This window comes from Arachis ipaensis, chromosome B08, assembly GCF_000816755.2.
Source record: "Arachis ipaensis cultivar K30076 chromosome B08, Araip1.1, whole genome shotgun sequence".
In the NCBI taxonomy this organism is placed as follows: Eukaryota; Viridiplantae; Streptophyta; class Magnoliopsida; order Fabales; family Fabaceae; genus Arachis; species Arachis ipaensis.
In genome coordinates this window covers 122575830-122595168 of record NC_029792.2, presented here as the reverse complement: position 1 = coordinate 122595168, position 19339 = coordinate 122575830, and the positions used below count along the sequence as shown (strand labels likewise).

General features: G+C 36.9%; 1 long non-coding RNA gene across 1 annotated transcript in view; it reads left to right on the top strand.

Annotated features, from left to right (window-relative positions):
• LOC110266097 overlaps nucleotides 1-19339 on the top strand; it is a 79209-nt gene that overhangs the window by 990 nt on the left and 58880 nt on the right. Inside the window, exon 2 of the long non-coding RNA XR_002353031.1 lies at nucleotides 2812-2977. This is a non-coding gene — a long non-coding RNA (uncharacterized LOC110266097). The remainder of the gene's footprint in view (nucleotides 1-2811; nucleotides 2978-19339) is intronic.

Here is a 19339-nt window from a genome sequence, read left to right as displayed (position 1 = left end):
GTTCCAAATCCCCAATGCACCAACTAAAACCTTCCTTTAGGATATCCCAAGCTCGACATATACTCTTCCAAACATAAGATCCCCTTCCTCGAGACTGACTAAAACAATCATCCTTAGAAGAATGGTATTTTTCCGTCAACAGTTGAACCCATAGCTTGTTGGGATGGTGAAAAAGTTGCCAAAACTAGTTTTCCAAAATAAAGGACAAGATTTAAAAGATCTCTAGTTGCATTGTGATAGTTAATTGAGCTTTTTATGGATATTGAATAATTTCCTGGCGACAGCACCAAAAACTTGACGTGCTTTGAGTATAACACTGAATAGCAAGTGCACTAGCAGTTTCAAGTAAAAAAAATAATGAGTAAATTATTGTTTTGCGAGGAATTGTCAATCATTGAGTTTGCTTTTTCAACTATTATTTGGATTGACAGATTTTAATTGTATTGCTGAATTTGATTGTATGCATGTAGAGAATACAGGAAAAATATAAATAGTAATAAAAGCAGGTAATGGAAAAACTACTTGTATGCAATAAATCAGTTGCTAGGACATTTGATTTTACTACATTCTGGAATTGATTGTGTTAGTTTTAGTGTTATTCAGTGTATTTGTTATGAATTCAAATTGGTTAAGATTTCTAATGTAGTTTCTAGTCTTTCTCAAGATAAAAAAACTCTCTTAACTCATATAGATGTATTAATCTCTTAGCTAAAATTTATGTGAGTAAAGGATTATATTTTTGTGAAACTTCATAATAACCACATAAATCGGCGTTTGTCTGTCTCTAGTTTTCGTTCAATTTATGGTGTTTATAATTCAGTAGCTTCATTACATCTTTTTCAAGTGCATCGTAAATCAACATATCATTTAAATGGTGATCAAGCATTTAAAAGCATTAAGTTCGATTATAAACACATGATTTATAGCATAAATCATTGAATAACATAAATTTATAACATCAATTCACATTATGGGTTACATCAATGTCCTAGCCAATAAATTTAGTTCATAATGAAGTAAAATGAAATGGAGATTGAAATTGAAGGTGAGAGAAAGAAGTACATGATTTTAGTTGACAAGAATTTGGCTCTAAGTTGTTATTGTGATATTTCCATTGCTTGGAGAAATTCTGAGTTAACTTTCAAATATTGTGTTTCTTTGCAGCGACGGACCTAGAGGGGGGCGAGTGGCCTCGCCCCCCCCAAAATTTTAAGAAACTATATTTATATATGAGATATGTGTTTAAAAAATAAAAAAATATTATAAAATTTAATAGTTTTATATGTATTATTTTTTATTATGTGATGAATTTATGTCTTAATTGTTTAATTCACTAATATTTTTTACTTAACTAATTTCTTAAAATTCGGCCCCTCCATATTGAAATTTCTGGATCCGTCCCTGTTTCTTTGGTTCCTCTCTTCTCTCCTCCTCTCCCCCCCCTTTCTTTCCTTTGCATGGCTCTTTTATACCAAAATGAATAGAACATAATTCTGAAGCTACATCCTTGTTTGATTGCCATTCTTCATAATTTTAATGAAAAAGTATTCCAAAGATAGGCTGATTGAAAGAATGATGAGATTCTTTATGGGTGATAAGCTAATGGAATGAATTGGTAGAAATAGAGCATGGAGTTGCCATTAGTGCTGCTGTCTTTTTGCATTATTATACCTAAACACAATAAAAGACATTGATGAAATAAAAATCAGATTAAATAAAATATATAACAAGCAATTATAATATTAAAACTAATATAATTATTTGTTGTAAAATGATAAAAATTAACTCTTATTGAAGAGTTATCACTTATCACATCTTTTCTTCTCTCTTCTTTTCTTTTTTTGGTGCCATTTTGTTCTTTTGCTTGTGCCTTCGGTCACGAACTTTTTCGTTTTTGTTGCCATCTTTTCTTCTCTCTCCTTATTTCTCTGTGCCATTTTGTTCTTTTGCTCGTGTCTTCTGCCGTGTTGGTTGTAGAACGTTCAAATTTTTGTTACGTTTTGTTTTAAAGTATTCACTGATTTATGGACTAACTTCATATTTGTTATCATTATAGGGTCAAACTTTGAAAATGATAGTGTTTATGAATCTTATAGTGAAGTTAACTTAAAGATAAACTAGTATTATATTTTTAGTAAAATATATATTAAATTAAATTATTTAACAATTTTCAATTGTATTTCTGTAAAGAACAATGTTATAATATATCTTTGTTTGCCAACCACATATCCTCAACTAATCTCACCAGATTACCCCTTCCAATTCTCCCGTGTAATCCTTTTTCAATAACTTTCCTGCCTTCAATAAGACTTCTCTATCTCCAAGACAGATTGGTAGCTTCTGTATGTAATGTAAACCATCTATTAAATTTATTTTTAGCTTCTTAAATTTCAATATGTATAATGTTAAATTCATGTATAGTTTATAAATCTCAGGTTGACCGAGTTTGACTTTGTCATGTTTCTTGCTATTATACTAGGCAAAGATTTGAGTTCTAAAAATGGACCATGAAGAGGTATGGCTGAGTTTGGTCATGTTTCTCGCTATTATAGTTTGTGCTTCAAAATTGTATAAATGTGATAGGATCAATTTTTAGTTTATGCACTTATTTGATGTGCTTCCTTTTTTCAGTAATTTTGGTTTTGTTGTTGATATTATCTGTTGGTCTGTGACAGTGTAAAAGAAAGCAACAATGCTTTCAGTGTTTGCTTGACTTGAAAGTATGATAAACTATGCTTTTTGAAGTTGTAGAATTGTTTCTGAATATTTTCATATGTGCAAGTCCATAAGTTTATTTCTGCTTCCATGTAGTTCATAGAGGATAGCTAGCATCATGGCAGAGGTGACAATAATGCACTCTCAGCCTTTGCAGTTAGAGTGCAGTAACATGAGGCATATAACTCAGGGAGAAGATACAATCTGTCATCAATTGTAAAGTGCATGCATGGAGGAAAATTGAAAGTTTTTGCAAGATAAGGTCTGATTTGGTAAATTTATTTGTGTGAAAGATATATTTATTTTTTTTTCAAAAGAACAAACTATATATTTATTTTGAGTTTGGCAAATAAAAAGATCACTTATCATTTTAACAAATTAGAAGTTTTTTCTAAAAGCATTTAAAGAGATATTTTTTAAAGTTAATTTGTTAATTAAAAAATCTAATATAATCTCATGTATTATAAATATTCAAATTTATTCTTAATTAAATTATTAATACTAAATTTCATTTAGAATCAAAATTTTTTATCTATTTATTTATATTATAATTATTTTAAATTTTAAAATTTATTTTACTAACAACGTTTATGATTATTTAAAACCATTTTCAGTTAATTTAAAAAATAAAGGTATTACTCTCTTTAGAAAATTATTTTTCAAAAACCAATTTTAATAAATTACTTATGAATCATAAAATTTTTTTCAAACATAATTTTATATCTGTCTTATAAAAATTATCTCGTATTTAATATTTTTTATTCTGATATAAGATTTGATTTGGTTGATTTAGGATAAACAAAAAAATACAAGTAAAGTAATTTTAAGGACAAATCACTGATATAAGCCAATGGGAGGAAAAATTTATATCAATCAGCCAAATCAAAAACTGGTTCATGAATCAACCAAGAGATATTTCTATATAGTTCGAATCATCCAAATTCGAACTTCAATCAATATGATTGGAATTATACACACGCACACACCCACTAATTCGAATCAATTTGATTCGAATTACACACAGTAATTCGAATCAGTGTGATTCGAATTACACCCACGCCGAATCAGTGTGATTCGAATTACACCCATGCACGGGTTCCAAAATAATTCGAATTGGAGTGATTTGAATTGGCTGTAGTTATTCGAATTGGGGCATTTCGAATTACTTATGCTTCGGCTATAAAAGGAGTTCGAACCAACCTCATTCGAATTACTTTTACATTATCATACCCTACCAAATTTCAGAGAAAATGATTCAGAACGACTCCAACAAAGCAGGATATTCAGCCCATGGGAGATAATCTGAACAGACTATATCGTTTGAATGGAGTAGCTCATATAGTCGGGTCATCAATGAAGAGGTTAGTACGTAATCTTTTTTTTTTTAAAGTAGGATTAAGTAACTTATTTGTTTGTTTATATACGTTATGTTAGTGGTTTTGATGGTAAATGACGTTGGTAACATTGTATGTGATTGATTCTTTATGTTTTGTTAGTGATAATGTATGTGGTTTTGATAGTGGTTTTGTAAGTGATTTTGTAAGTGGTTTTGTAAGTGGTTTTAATTATCTGGTCCATTATATGTGCAGCTCCAGCGATGCATCTCGAGCATGCGATAGAAGTAGGGCATGCGACTGGATGAGAGGTACGTTTCGTACTTGCAGATGAAGGGGTTATACCATCTTGCGAGACTGAACGAGAGATGGTTCAGATTGGATGAGTCCCTTGTGAGTGCCTTCGTCGAGCGGTGGCGTCCGGAGACGTACACATTTCGCATGCCGTTCGGGGAGTGTACGATCACACTGCAGAACGTGGCGTACCAGTTGGGGTTGTCGGTCGACGGACGTTATGTCAGTGGTTGCTTGACGGATTTTCAGACATACATCCAGGGTGGCCGTCCAGCTTGGGTGTGGTTCCAAGAGTTGCTTGGTGTGTTACCTCTTGCGTACCAAATCCAGAAGTTTGCAGTGAACTGCAGCTGGTTCCAAGAGACGTTTGGAGAGTGTCTTGAGGGAGCCTACGAGGAGACAGTCAGGCGCTATGTTCAGGCCTATATCATGATGCTGTTAGGCACTCAGTTGTTTGCCAACAAGTTCGGCAACTGTATTCACATTAGGTGGCTACCCTACGTGGCTAGGCTTGAGGATATGGGTGGCTACAGCTGGGGGTCGGCAACACTCGGGTGGTTGTACCGGTGCATGTGCTGAGCGGCCAACAGACATGTGAAGTTAGTCGGTCCGTTACAGCTACTTCAGTTTTGGATCTTTTGGCGCTTTCTTGGGTTTAGACCTGTTGGGTATGATACGTTCAGCCTTGTCTTCGAGGTACTGTTATCATTTTTTTTATTTCGTCTAAAATTATTTTATTCCATGTCCGCTTATAATGTTATACTATGTGGTGATATTTTGCTTTCGTTATACCACCAATGTGAGTTGCGGGTGGTCAGGTCACAATCCTTCTGTTAGCGAGAAAGGACCTCAGTGCAGATGTTTGTTGGCCACTCGGCACATGTACCAGTACAACCACGTGAGTGCTGCTGACCCCAGCTGTAGCCACCCATATCCTCAAGCCTAGCCACGTAGGGTAGCCACCTAATGTGAATACGGTTGCCGGATTTGTCCGTAAACAGCTGAGTGCCTAACAGCATCATGATTTAGGCCTGAGTATAATGCCTGACTGTCTCCTCGTCGGCTCCCTCAGGGCACTCTCCAAACGTCTCCTGAAACCAGCTGCAGTTCACTGCAAACTTTTGGATTTGGTTCGCAGGAGGTAACACACCAAGCAACTCCTGGAACCACATCCAAGCTGGACGGTCACCCTGGATGTATGTCTGGAAATTCGTCAAGCAACCACTGACATAACGTCCGTCGACCGGCAACTCCAACTGGTACGCCGCGTCCTGCAGTGTGATCGTGCACTCCCCGAACGGCATGTAAAATGTGTGCGTCTCCGGACGCCACCGCTTGACGAAATCACTCACAAGGGGCTGATCCAATCTGAACCATCTCTCATTCAGTCTCACAAGATGGTATAACTCCTTCATCTGCAAGTACGAAACGTACCTCTCGTCCAGTCGCATGCCCTGCTGCCATCGGATGCTCGAGATGCATCGCTGGGGCTGCACATATAATGGACCAGATAATTAAAACCACTTACAAAACCAATTACAAAATCACTAACAAAAATCGCTAACGTAAACCACTTGCGAAACCACTAACATAAACCAATTGCAAAACCACCAACGAAACCACTAACGAAACCACTAGCATAAACTACTTGCAAAACCACTAACAAAATCACTAACAAAACCACATACATTATCACTAACAAAATATAAAAAGTCAGTCACATACAATGTTACCAACGTCATTTACCATCAAAACCACTAACATAACGTATATAAACAAACGAATAAGTTACTTAATCCTACTTTAAAAAAAAAGATTACGTACTAACCTCTTCGTTGATTACCCTGGCTATATGAGCTACTCCATCCAAACGATATAGTCTTTCCGGATTATCCCCATGGGCTGAATATCCTGCTCGAGCCTTTGTTGGAGTCGTTCTGGGTCGTTTTCTCTGCGATTTGGTGGGGTATGATAAAGAAAAAGTGGTTCGAATGAGGTTGGTTCAAACTCCTTTTATTGCCGAAGCATGAGTAATTCGAAACAACCTAATTCGAATTACTACTAGAGCCAAAAATTGAGTAATTCGAATCACTTAAATTTGAATTACTTTGGAACGCGTGCGTGGGTGTAATTCGAATCACCCTGATTCGAATTAGTAGGTGTGTGCGTGTGTGTAATTCAAATCAGGTTGATTCGAATTAGTGGGTGTGTGCGTGTGTGTAATTCGAATCAGTATGACTGATTCGAATTACATGGAGATGAAGTTTGAATTTGGGTGATTCGAACTATATAGAAATATCTCTTGGTTGATTCATGAACCAGTTTTTGATTTGGTTGATTGGTGTAAAATTTTTCTCCCCTTGACTTATATTAGTGATTTGCCCTAAATTTAATTTATCAGAAAAAAAATGAGTACGCATGATTTGATTATAGAAAAGAGAGTATTTTGTTGTAAAAAGAAGATGAATACATTAAAAAAGAAATGCGTGTATTTTCTTTTGTTTTTTTTTGTCTGAATTTGAAATATTTTAAATTGTTTATTTTAATATTTATTAGGGAAAAAAATAATTTTTAAAATGATCAGTTAATAATAAATCAAATGGGCATGTAAAACTATGTGTCAATATCAGATGCCCCTGTGCATACTGCATAATCCAAAATACCAAATTCTGTTGTGCTTCAGAAATACCTCTAGAATTTCATGAGAAATAGCACTTGGCATGTAAAATTATGTATCAATATAAGATATTTTTGTGCATATTGTATAATTCAAAATACCTACTATGCTTCAGTATCTGTGAGTGTGTCACATCCCAATCTCTATCTTGTTGGGCCAACCGTGGAAAATCAAGTGAGAGAACATAAAATGAGAAGACATCACATCCAACTCAAAACCTTAAAGTAGTAAGTTAATGGATCTCTCTTCTCTCATCCTATAAACTTCTCACTCTTCTTTGCTTAAGGACGCTTTCTGATTCCTTGCACCATAGGTACTATGACTTTTGAAAAGGCTCTGTGTGACCTAGGGTCAAGTATAAACCTCATGCCACTCTCTGTAATGGAGAAGTTGGGCATAATTGAGGTACACGTTGCAAACATCTCATTAGAGATGGCAGACAAGATAATGAAGTCATGTGGCTTAGTAGAGGATATCTTAGTAAAGGTTGAAAATCACATCTCTGCAAATTTCATAGTCTTGGATATAAGAGAGGATGAGGATGACTCTGTCATCCTTGGAAGACCTTTTCTAGCCACTGCCAATGCTATCATTGATGTGGCTAAGGGAGAACTGACTCTACAACTAGGGGAGGATCACATCTTGTTCAAGATGCCTCATCCCAATTCTCCCTCTAAAAGAGAGATAACTGTGCAACACCTAGTGTTCCAACCCTTTCTTTCTGTACAGAGCTTTACAAAGCCCCCAAACATCAATTCTAAGTTTGGTGTTGGGCAACCCTCAACAAACTCTAAGCACAAAGGTACTCGGAAGAAAGAATCAGGAAGCCAGAATCTCAACTCTTGAAGCCACCTTGCAAGCTCTCAACTAAACCACACGAGTGATGTGAGAATTTTAATTGATGGTTTAGAATTTCATAAATGAAATCTCGTTACAAGTATAGTTTTATACCAACAAACAGTCCTCCCAATAAAAAATTTGGTTGTCACTAGTAACAAACCCCAAATAAGAATTAACCAAAGTATTTAAACTCTGGGTCGTCTCACAAGGAATTACAATGAAGTGATCAATTATTGGCTATGAAGAACAAGGGGGTTTGATTGGTAAAAGGGCAAGAAAGTGAAGGGGCAATAATTTAAATGACAAGAAGAGTAAATCAAGCAAGTAATTAAAGGAAGCAAGTAATAAAGAGAGAGACATTCATGGCAAGGGTTGAGAATATAGGCTTTCTATCCTAGTCACTAATAACAATAATTAACAATAATTTATCCTATTTTGTCATCTCCAATGTTGGAAGGTGTAAGTTATCTTCCATGAGAGAAAGTCAAACAAGACTAGTTAATCTCAATCCAAAAATCCTAATTAACTTACTAATGGAATTAGCAAGAGATTAGAGTCAATGGAAATCATATTAACTAACAACTCTAGATCACCAACATGAATTGGGTATTCATGACTCAATATTACCTAATTACTCTTTCCAAACCAAGAATGCTCAAAATCTACTCTAACATCCAACCAAGTATTTTGTCAAACACTTGGAAGGCATAAAAGGAAAGCATAATAAATGTGTAAGAATAATAAATCTACCAACTACCAATTGCAAAGAAAGTAAGATCAACAACTCAATTCAACAATAAAGGAACATCAAATATCAAAATTCATTAAAAGAGATCCAAATCCATCAAGAGTTTATCATCACAAAAGAGAGCAAAAAGGAAAATTAACAAGAGAGAGCAAGAGAGTTACATCACTAGAGCATAAAAATGTAGAAGAAACAAGATGAAAGCAAATAATTAAACATGGATCTATGATGCAATTAACCCTAGGAACCCTAATTATAGAGAGAAGAGGGAGCTTCTTTTTCTAGAAACTAAGCTACATGATGCAAAAACTCCAAACAATTGTTCCCCCTTGCCCAAGCTTGAATTCTGCATGAAATAGCATCAGAAATGAGTTGGATTGGGCCCAAAATGCTTCAGAAATTGCTGGCCATGAGTTGCCTTTAGTGAGTCACGTGCAGCAACCCACGCGTACGCGTGATGCATGCGTACGCGTCCCTAAACACCAAGAAAATATGGTAAATTTTATATCATTTTGAAGTCTCGGATGATAGCTTTTCAACGCAACTAGAACCGCCTCATTTGGATCTCTGTAGCTCAAGTTATGATCGATTAAGTGCGAAGAGGTCAGGATTGACAGCTTTGCAGTTCCTTCATTTCTTCACGAGTTCTCCCACTTTGCATGCTTTTCTCTTCATTTCTTCCATCCGATACTTGTCTTATGAACCTGAAATCACTCAACAAACACATCAAGGCATCGAATGGAATTAAAGTGAATTAAAATCACCAATTTAGGGCCTAAAAAGCATGTTTTTGCACTTAAGCACAAATTAAAGGAGAATTACAAAACCATGCTATTTTATTGAATAAATGTGGGAAAATGTGATAAAATCTCCCAAAATAAGCACAAGATAAATCACAAAATTGAGGTTTATCAACAAGCACTTGCTCAGACTACACAAAGCCTAGTTAAAGGACAAGAACGACAAGATGCCTCTATGAAAAACCTTGAGAGACAAGTGGGGCAATTGGCCAGGAAACTAGCTGGACGGCCACCTAATGCCTTTCCAAGCGATACAATCCCCAATCCAAGGGAGGAATGTAAAGCTGTGCAGTTGAGAAGTGGCAAGTTGGTTGGAGAAGACACCAAGGACATCAACAAAGATGCAACAAAGCCGAAGAAAAATGACAAGGTGGACCATAAGAAAGACAAAGAGGCACAAACCTCTAAGAAAGACAAGGAAATCATGAAGCCACAACCAGAGGAAAGGAAGGGAGGAGTGAAGCCTTATGTCCCCAAACTTCCTTACCCACAGAGGCTACACAAAGAAATGAGGGATCAACAATTCCCTAAGTTCTTGGAAATCTTCAGGAAACTTGAAATCAACATTCCATTAGCTGAGGTTTTGGAACAGATGCCATTATATGCAAAATTTCTTAAAGAACTTATCACCAAGAAGAGAAGCTGGCATGAGAAAGAGACTGTGATCCTAACCCAAGAATATAGTGCAATCATTTAAAAGGGACTTCCACCAAAACTCAAAGATTCGGGAAGCTTCCTTATACCATGCACTATTGGGAACATGACAATTGATAAAGCACTATGTGACTTGGGAGCAAGTATTAATCTAATGCCTCTTGACATGATGAAGAAATTGATGATAGAGGAGGTTAAGCCTACAAGAATGTCATTACAACTTGCTGACAGATCTCTCAAGATACCCAGTGGAGTAGTGGAGTAGTGAAGAATCTATTAGTTAAAGTTGAAAAGTTCATTTTTCCAACTGACTTTGTGATCCTAGACATGGATGAGGAGGAAAATAACTCAATTATCTTTGGAAGACCTTTCTTGACCACACTTAGGGCAATTATTGATGTTGAAAATGGTGAAATGGTTCTCAGGGTGCATGCATGATGAGCAAATGGTTATCAATGTTTTCAAGGCAATGTAATACCCCGCTGAGAAAGAAAACTATATGAGAATTGATATGGTGGATACTTTGGTTGAAGAAGCACTTGAAGCAAACCAATATGAAGACCATGAAGGAGAAGCTCAAGACATTCAAGAGGAAGATTTAAAGGAGACACAAGCACTTAAAAATTCAAGTGAAGTTAAGGAAGAAGGGGCACCAAAGCAAGAGTTGAAGCCTCTGCCTCCAAACCTCAAATATGCCTTCCTTGGTGATAGAGAGACCCTTCCAGTGATCATTAACTCCACTTTGAGTGCACAAGAAGAAGGAGAGCTCCTTGATGTATTAAGAACCTACAAAAGTGCATTATGATGAACAATTGATGATCTGAAAGGCATAAGCCCCACCATATGTATGCACAAAATACTTTTGGAGAAAAACTCTAAGTCAGTTGTGCAATCTCAAAGGAGGCTAAATCCCACAATGAAAGAAGTGGTTTTCAGAAAGAAGTGATGAAGTTATAGGATGCTGGGATCATATATCTTATTTCTGACAGCCCCTAGGTTTGTCCAGTCCAAGTTGTACCAAAGAAGGGAGGCATGATTGTCATCTCTAATGAAAAGAATGAGCTTATCCGAACAAGGACAGTAACTGGGTGGAGAATGTGCATTGATTATAGAAGATTGAATGATGCCACAAGGAAGGACCATTTTTCTCTTCCCTTCATTGATAAAATGTTAGAAAGGCTAGCTCGCTATGCTTACTATTGCTTTCTGGATGGATATTCGGGCTATAATCAAATAGTGGTGGACTCCAAGGATCAAGAGAAGACCTCCTTCACTTGCTCCTTTGGAGTCTTTGCATATAGAAGAATGTCATTCGGGTTGTGTAATGCTCCAACAACCTTTCAAAGGTGCATGCTATCCATTTTTCCTGACATGGTAGAAAAGTTCATTGAAGTTTTTATGGATGATTTCTCTATTTTTGGTGACTCTTTTAACACTTGCTTGCATCATCTTACTCTAATCTTGAAAAGATGCCAAGAAACTAATTTGGTTTTAAATTGGAAAAAAAATGTCATTTCTAGGTACTTGAGGGATTGTTCTTGGGCATAAAATTTCAAGTAAAGGTATAGAAGTTGACAAGGCAAAAGTAGAAGTCATAGAAAAACTCCCTTTACCAACCAATGTGAAAGCTGTTAGAAGTTTCTTGGGGCATGCTGGATTCTACAGGAGATTCATCAAAGATTTTTCTAAAATAGCTAAACCACTAAGCAATTTACTAGTGGTTAGCAATCCTTTTATCTTTGATGATGAATGCAAACATGCTTTTGAAATTTTGAAAATTAAACTCACTACAGCACCAATCATCACACCCCCAACTTGGGGAATACCTTTTGAACTCATGAACATCCCTTTTTCTTATTCACCCTTCATCACCCTCATCACGTGCTTATACATTTCATCCTCTAACCCTTTTCTTCTTAGCTTTGCTCATAGATTTTTTGTGCCTGAGGACAAGCACTATTCCAAGTTTGGTGTGAATCCGGCCCTTTTCATTTATACTCAATGGCCTCTTCACCGAATGCTAAGAAGAAAAAAGGCAAGCAACCTGTGGAGCCACTCACTTATGGTGAAAAGAGATTTAAATCTCGATTCCATGAGCTTCAATATCATGGGTGGATGGAAGAAAAAGAAGTCATCCTGGAGATAGGATTTAAACTGGGGAAGGATGAGTGCCTGGTGTACGAAATTGTGATTCACACTTTTCACAACTCCTCACAACTAACCAGCAAGTGCACTGGGTTGTCCAAGTAATACCTTACGTGAGTAAGGGTCGATCCCACAGAGATTGTTGGCTTGAAGCAAGCTATGGTCATCCTGTAAATCTTAGTCAGGAGGATTCAAATGGTTATGAGGTTTTGACAATTAAAAGATAAATAAAACATAAAATAAAATAAACATACTTATGTAATTCATTGGTGAAAATTTCAGATAAGCGTTTGGAGATTCTTTGTTGCTTCTGAACCTCTGCTTTCCTATTGTCTTCTTCCAATCATGCATGCTCCCTTCCATGGCAAGCTGTATGATCCTCTCGGATGAAAAATACCAGGTACAATCTCTGCACGGCTAATCAACTGTCAGATTTCTCATCTCAAATGAAAAATACCAGGTACAGCTACCGCACGGCTAATCATCTGTCGGTTTCCGCTAGCGTCGGAATAGGTCCCTTGTCCTTTTGCACACTGTCACTGCGCCTAACATTCGCAAGTTTGAAGCTCGTTACAGTCATTCCTTTCCAGATCCTACTCGGAATACCACAGACAAGGTTTAGACTTTCCGGATCTCAAGAATGCTGCCAATGGTTCTAGCCTATACCACGAAGATACTAATCTCACGGACTCAGTCCGTGTATTAGATACCCAAGAGAATATACTCTGGCTGTCGTCCAATGACTACGTTGAACATCATGTAGACTGCTTTGTGGTTGTCAGGCACGCGGATCTTGGCTAAGCGAGTAACAAAGATTGGGTGATTGTCACAGGTCACCCCTTCATTCTGACTTAACTGAATTAAGTACGAGAGTATATCTTGGAGAAGAAGTAGGCGTGAATTGAAAAAGAAACAATAGTACTTGCATTAATTCATGAAGAACAGTAGAGCTCCACACCTTAATCTATGAGGTGTAGAAACTCCACCGTAGAAAATGCATAAGAGAAGATAGTCTAGACATGGCCGAATGGCCAGCCTCTCCAAATATGAAAAATGGCATAAGCTACTCAATACAATAGTAAAAAGTGATATTTATACTAAACTAGTTACTAGGGATTACAGAAAATAAGTAATTAAGTGTAGATAGTGCATAAATCCACTTCCGGGACCCACTTGGTGTGTGCTTGGGCTGAGCATTGAAGCTTTCACGTGCATAGGCCATTCTTGGAGTTAAATGCCAGCTTGGGTGCCAGTTTGAGCATTTAACTCTAGTTCTGGTGCCAGTTCTGGCGTTTTACTCTAAAAAAGGGTCTTTGGTGGGCGTTTAGACACCAGTTTGTGCCATCAAATCTCAGGAAAAGTATGAACTATTATACATTGCTGGAAAGCCCAAGATATCTACATTCCAACGCAATTGAGAGTGTGCCAATTGGATTTTTGTAGCTCCAGAAAATCCACTTCGAGTGCAGGAGGGTCAGAATCCAATAGCATTTGCAGTCCTTTCTCAGCCTCTGAATCAGATTTTTGTTCAGATCCCTTAATTTCAGCCAGAAAATGCATGAAATTATAGAAAAACACACAAACTCATAGTAAAGTCCATAAATGTGATTTTTGCATAAAAACTAATAAAAATATAATAAAACGTAACTAAAACATACTAAAAACTATGTAAAAACAATGCCAAAAAGGGTATAAATTATCCGCTCATCACAACACCAAACTTAAATTGTTGCTTGTCCCCAAGCAAATAAAAACAAAATAGGATAAAAAGAAGAGAATATATAATAAATCTCAAAAATATCAATGAAGATTAGTTTCAATTAGATGAGCGGGACTAGTAGCTTTTTGCTTCTGAACAGTTTTGGCATCTCACTTTTTTCTTTGAAGTTCAGAATGATTGGCATCCATAGGAACTCAGAATTCAGATAGTGTTATTGATCCTCCTAGTTCAGTATGTTGATTCTTGAACACAGCTACTTTATGAGTCTTGGCCGTGACCCTAAGCATTTTGTTTTCCAGTATTACCACCGGATACATAAATGCCACAGACACATAACTGGGTGAACCTTTTCAGATTGTGACTCAACTTTGCTAGAGTCTCCAGTTAGAGGTTGATGGGTTGAAAACGGATTTCCAATACCTAAACTCACCGGCAAGTGTACCGAGTCGCATCAAGTAGTAATTACTCACAAGAGTGAGGTCGATCCCACAGGGATTGATGGATTGAGCAATTTTAGTTAGATGGTTGATTTAGTTAAGTAAACAGTTGATGATTTGAGTGATTTGTAACCAATAGAAGCTAAATTGCATGAAATTAAAAGGGAGAGGGATAATTGACAGTAAATTAAAGAGCAGAAGAATTAAAATAGCTGAATCTTAAAGTGCAAGTAATGTAAATGACTGAAACTTAAATTGCAAGAAATGTGAATAGCTGAAGCTTAGAGTGCAAGAAATGTAAATTGCTTGAATAATAAAGGGGTGTGGGATGCTGGGATTCAGAATTTAACAACAAAAAGTAAAGAAGATGAAGTAAGTGCAGTAGATCTAAACAGAATTGGAAAATTGCAGTGAAGAATAAAACAGAAAGTAAATTCAACTCAATTGCAAGAGCTAGGAAAGAAATTCAAGAGCTCAGAGGCTCAATGAGACTAGAAAACAAGTCTAGATCTCAATTCCTTCCTTGATTCAATAGAGAACAACTTGTAGAAGAAAAGAAGATGAAAACAGGAGAGGAAACTCAGATTCAATGCTTGGAACAATTGAGAAGAGAGGTAAAAGATGATTCTCAAACTTAGAATCAATGAAGCTTTTCAATCTAAATTCAAATTCCAAAACAGAAAGCAAAAGTAGTAGAAGAAATGAAAATGAAGACAGAAAGCTAAATCCAATTCCCAAATCTTAGAATTATGGAGAAGAAAACAAAGATGAGTTGTAGATCAAGGATTGAAACAGAATTCCTTCAATCTTAGTCTACAATTCAGAAACAGAAAATAAGAAAATGCAAAAGTAAGAACCAGGAGGAGAGAACTCAGCTCTCAATCCCAATTCCCCAATTCAAGCTAAAAACTCAAAAATAATTGACAATTCAAAAGTGAAAGTCAAGGTAAACTAAAAAGGTAAAACCAAAAAGGTCATCTCTAAATCAAACTAAATCCTATTTATACACTTTCTATTTTTGATCTTCAGAATTTAGAGTGGGTTTCTCATTTGGTGAAGAATTGGATCCAAATTGGCAATTGAATTAAAATTGGACCATGGTGCAGCTCCCAGGGAAGCGTTCAATTAACTAAACTAACTGAGCGCTACCCATTGCCTTTCCTTGGCTTATTTTGGTTCGTGCCTGGCTCCAGGAGAACGTTCAGTTATGTTACTTATCTGAGCGCCCCATGTTTGTTTCCTTGGCCCATTTGTTGCGTGACAAAGCCTCCTTGTGCATGGTCTTGCATAACGCTAAGTTAATAAAGTTAACTGAGTGCCCCTTTTGCTTGCATGGGACTCCCCTTCGAACCATTGCTCCACCATTTTGGTCAATTTCCCTTTACAAATAGCGCTCAGTGAACTTAGGAAACGCAGCGTTACATGCTTGAGGGAAAGGCTCCCTCTTCGAGTCCTGGTGGATGCAACTTGGTGCCAATTTCCTTGGCAAAGTGGCGCTCAGTGAAGTAAGATAACTGAGCTCCCTTGCCTTTGCTTCTTTGGGTGATGTAGCGCTTCCTTTGGCTCTTGGGTGCTTGGTTCGATGCTTGGCTCCCCCATTTTGCTTGCTTGTGCAGCCTTGTCCCTTAATGAAAATGGGAACAACAGTAATTTGTATGTTTCTGGATGCACACCATTGGACTTCACTATGTCACAGATTCTCAGGAAAGTAGATAAATGCTGATTTGGATCTTCTATTGGACTTCCTCCATATGAGCAGTTGTTTTGTACTAATGTGATGAGCTGTGGCTTCAATTCAAAGTTATTTGCATTGACATTTGGGATAAGGATGCTATTCCCACAATGCCTTGGATTAGCAAATGTATATGAAGCCAATACTCTCCTTTGTGGTTGACCATTGTTGTTGGCCATTCCTTCTAGTGAATTTGTTGGATTTGTTGAGTGTTCCCCCATTTCATGAAATTCTTCTTCAAAAAGTTCTTCTTCCCCAATAATTTCTTTCCCTCTTGCTTCTTTTCTTATCTTTCGGAGAGTTCTTTCGTCAGCCTCACAGAAGGTAGGGATCTCTCTCCTTGCCTCTGTCATACAAAATCAAGAGAAACAAACAAACACAGAACCAGAAAACAATTCACTCTACTGATAGGGCAAAGTTAGTGTTAGCAAAAACTCAAACAGTTAATGTGCTTGTTAGAAACAAAGAAAGTAAACAAAAATAAAGAAAAAAAATGCTTAATCTAGACCACCACCTTACTTAATCATTGTCAATCTAAATCAATTTCCGGCAACGGCGCCAAAAACTTGATGGGTTGAAAACGGATTTTCAACACCTAAACTCACTGGCAAGTGTACCGGGTCGCATCAAGTAGTAATTATTCACAAGAGTGAGGTCGATCCCACAGGGATTGATGGATTGAGCAATTTTAGTTAGATGGTTGATTTAGTTAAGCAAACAGTTGATGATTTGAGTGATTTGTAATCAACAGAAGCTAAATTGCATGAAATTAAAAGGGAGAGGGATAATTGACAGTAAATTAAAGAGCAGAAGAAGTAAAATAGCTGAATCTTAAAGTGCAAGTAATGTAAATAACTGAAACTTAAATTGCAAGAAATGTAAATAGTTGAAGCTTAGAGTGCAAGAAATGTAAATTGCTTGAATAATAAAGGGGTGTGGGATGCTGGGATTCAGAATTTAACAACAAAAAGTAAAGAAGATGAAGTAAGTGCAATAGATCTAAAGAGAATTGAAAAATTGAAGTGAAGGATAAAACAGAAAGTAAATTCAACTCAATTGCAAGAGCTAGGAAAGAAATTCAAGAGCTCAGAGGCTCAATGAGACTAGAAAACAAGTCTAGATCTCAATTCCTTCCTTGATCCAACAGAGAACAATTTGTAGAAGAAAAGAAGATGAAAACAGTAGAGAAAACTCAGATTCAATGCTTGGAACAATTGAGAAGAGAGGTAAAAGATGATTCTCAAACTTAGAATCAATGAAGCTCTTCAATCTCAATTCAAATTACAAAACAGAAAGCAAAAGTAGCAGAAGAAATGAAAATGAAGACAGAAAGCTAAATCCAATTCCCAAATCTAAGAATTATGCAGAAGAAAACAAAGATGAGTTGTAGATCAAGGATTGAAACAGAATTCCTTCAATCTTAGTCCACAATTCAGAAACAGAAAGTAAGAAAATGCAAAAGTAAGAACCACGAGGAGAGAACTTAGCTCTCAATCCCAATTCCCTAATTCAAGCTAAAAACTAAAAAATAATTGACAATTCAAAAGTGAAAGTCAAGGTAAACCAAAAAGGTAAAACCAAAAAGGTCCTCTCTAAATCAAACTAAATCCTATTTATACACTTTCTATTTTTGATCTTCAGAATTTAGAGTGGGCTTCTCATTTGGTGAAGAATTGGATCCAAATTAGCAATTGAATTAAAATTGGACCATGGTGCAGCTCCCAGGGAAGCGTTCAGTTAACTAAACTAACTGTGCGCCCAATGTTTGTAAAATTGATCATGGTGCTGGCTCCAGGCATAGCGCTCAGTTGAGTGTTTTAACTCAGCGCTCAATACTTGTGTCCTTGGCCCAATTCCCTTGCAGAGTGAAGTAGCGCTCAGTTAAATCAATTAACTTAGCGCCCTTGCTGTTTGAGTGAGGCTCCTACTTTGATTCCAAGTGAAGCCATTGTGTGGCACATTTCCTTGGCCAATTTGTAATGTAAGTGGCGCTCAGTTAAGAAAGGCAACTGAGCGCCCTTTGTGCTTGTGCAAGGAGGCTCCAAGTTCGGGCCTTGTTGAGTGCAATGTTGCCCAATTATTTCCTTGGTGGAGAGTAGCGCTTCATGCCTTGTTAGTGAGGAGCTCCCTTGTTCGAACCCTGCTTGCAGCATTTGTGACTAATTTCTTACAAGTAGCGCTTCTCTTGGTTCTTGGGTGCTTGGTTCGAACCCTGGTGGATGCACTTCTTGGTTTTGCGCATTGCTTTTTTTTTTTGGAGAGGCACGATAAAGGTAGAAAAGTTAACTGAGCGCCCATGCTTTCTTTGTTTCTTGTAGCGCTCAGTTAGGTAAACTAACTTAACGCCATGCTTTCTTTGGTTCTTTGGTCATGCTGCGCCATGGCCTTGCCTTTGGTGCTTCCACTGGCACTCAGCTAAGTGATTAAACTGAGCGCCCTTGCCTCCTTTGTGCGCCACGCTTTTGTACCTTGGGTCACGCTTTCCAAAGCGTGGCCTAAGGTCCAAAGCGTGCTTTAACTTCAAAAGCATGCCAAAAATTCTTTTTTCAACCATTTCTTCACCTACAAGTAATCAAAACAACCAATCAAAGCATCACCAAATTCACAAGGTTCATAAATTATTCAAAAACCAACTAATTTTAGCTTAAACCTCATGATTTAGTGTCAAATAATGGATGGTTGATTGAATTAACAAAACCATGCAAATCCACTTCAAATTGCTTACTTCTAATGCAAGAAAGTGCATAAAACCTAATGAAACAAGTGAAAAATGCTTGAAAAGCTAGCATAAGATGACTTGTCATCACAACACCAAACTTAAACCTTGCTTGTCCCCAAGCAAGCACTAAACATAAGAGAAAATGAAATGAAACAGAGAAGTATGCATGTCCTTATTTAGCAGATAATTGAACTTGGTTTTATGCAGACAAATGTAGCTCATTTATTACTTGTTGACAGATAAGAAATGTTTCCTTAAGGGTTCATTAGAGTTGCTGCTATAATGCCTTACTTTTGCTTGATCCCTTGCTAACTTTTTCTTTCTTTCTTTCTTTTGCTTAGAGAGCTTATTTATTAATGAAAGCTTGGTGGCAAATGTTGCAGCAGCCTTTTGGCTCAATTTTGCTCAACATTTCTTCACCACAGACACATGGCTCACAATTTCTTCCTAAGAACATTGATGCCCAGCATCTCTTTGGATTACTAAATGTTTTGTAACTAGGTAGCTCTTGATGGTTGACTTTCAGT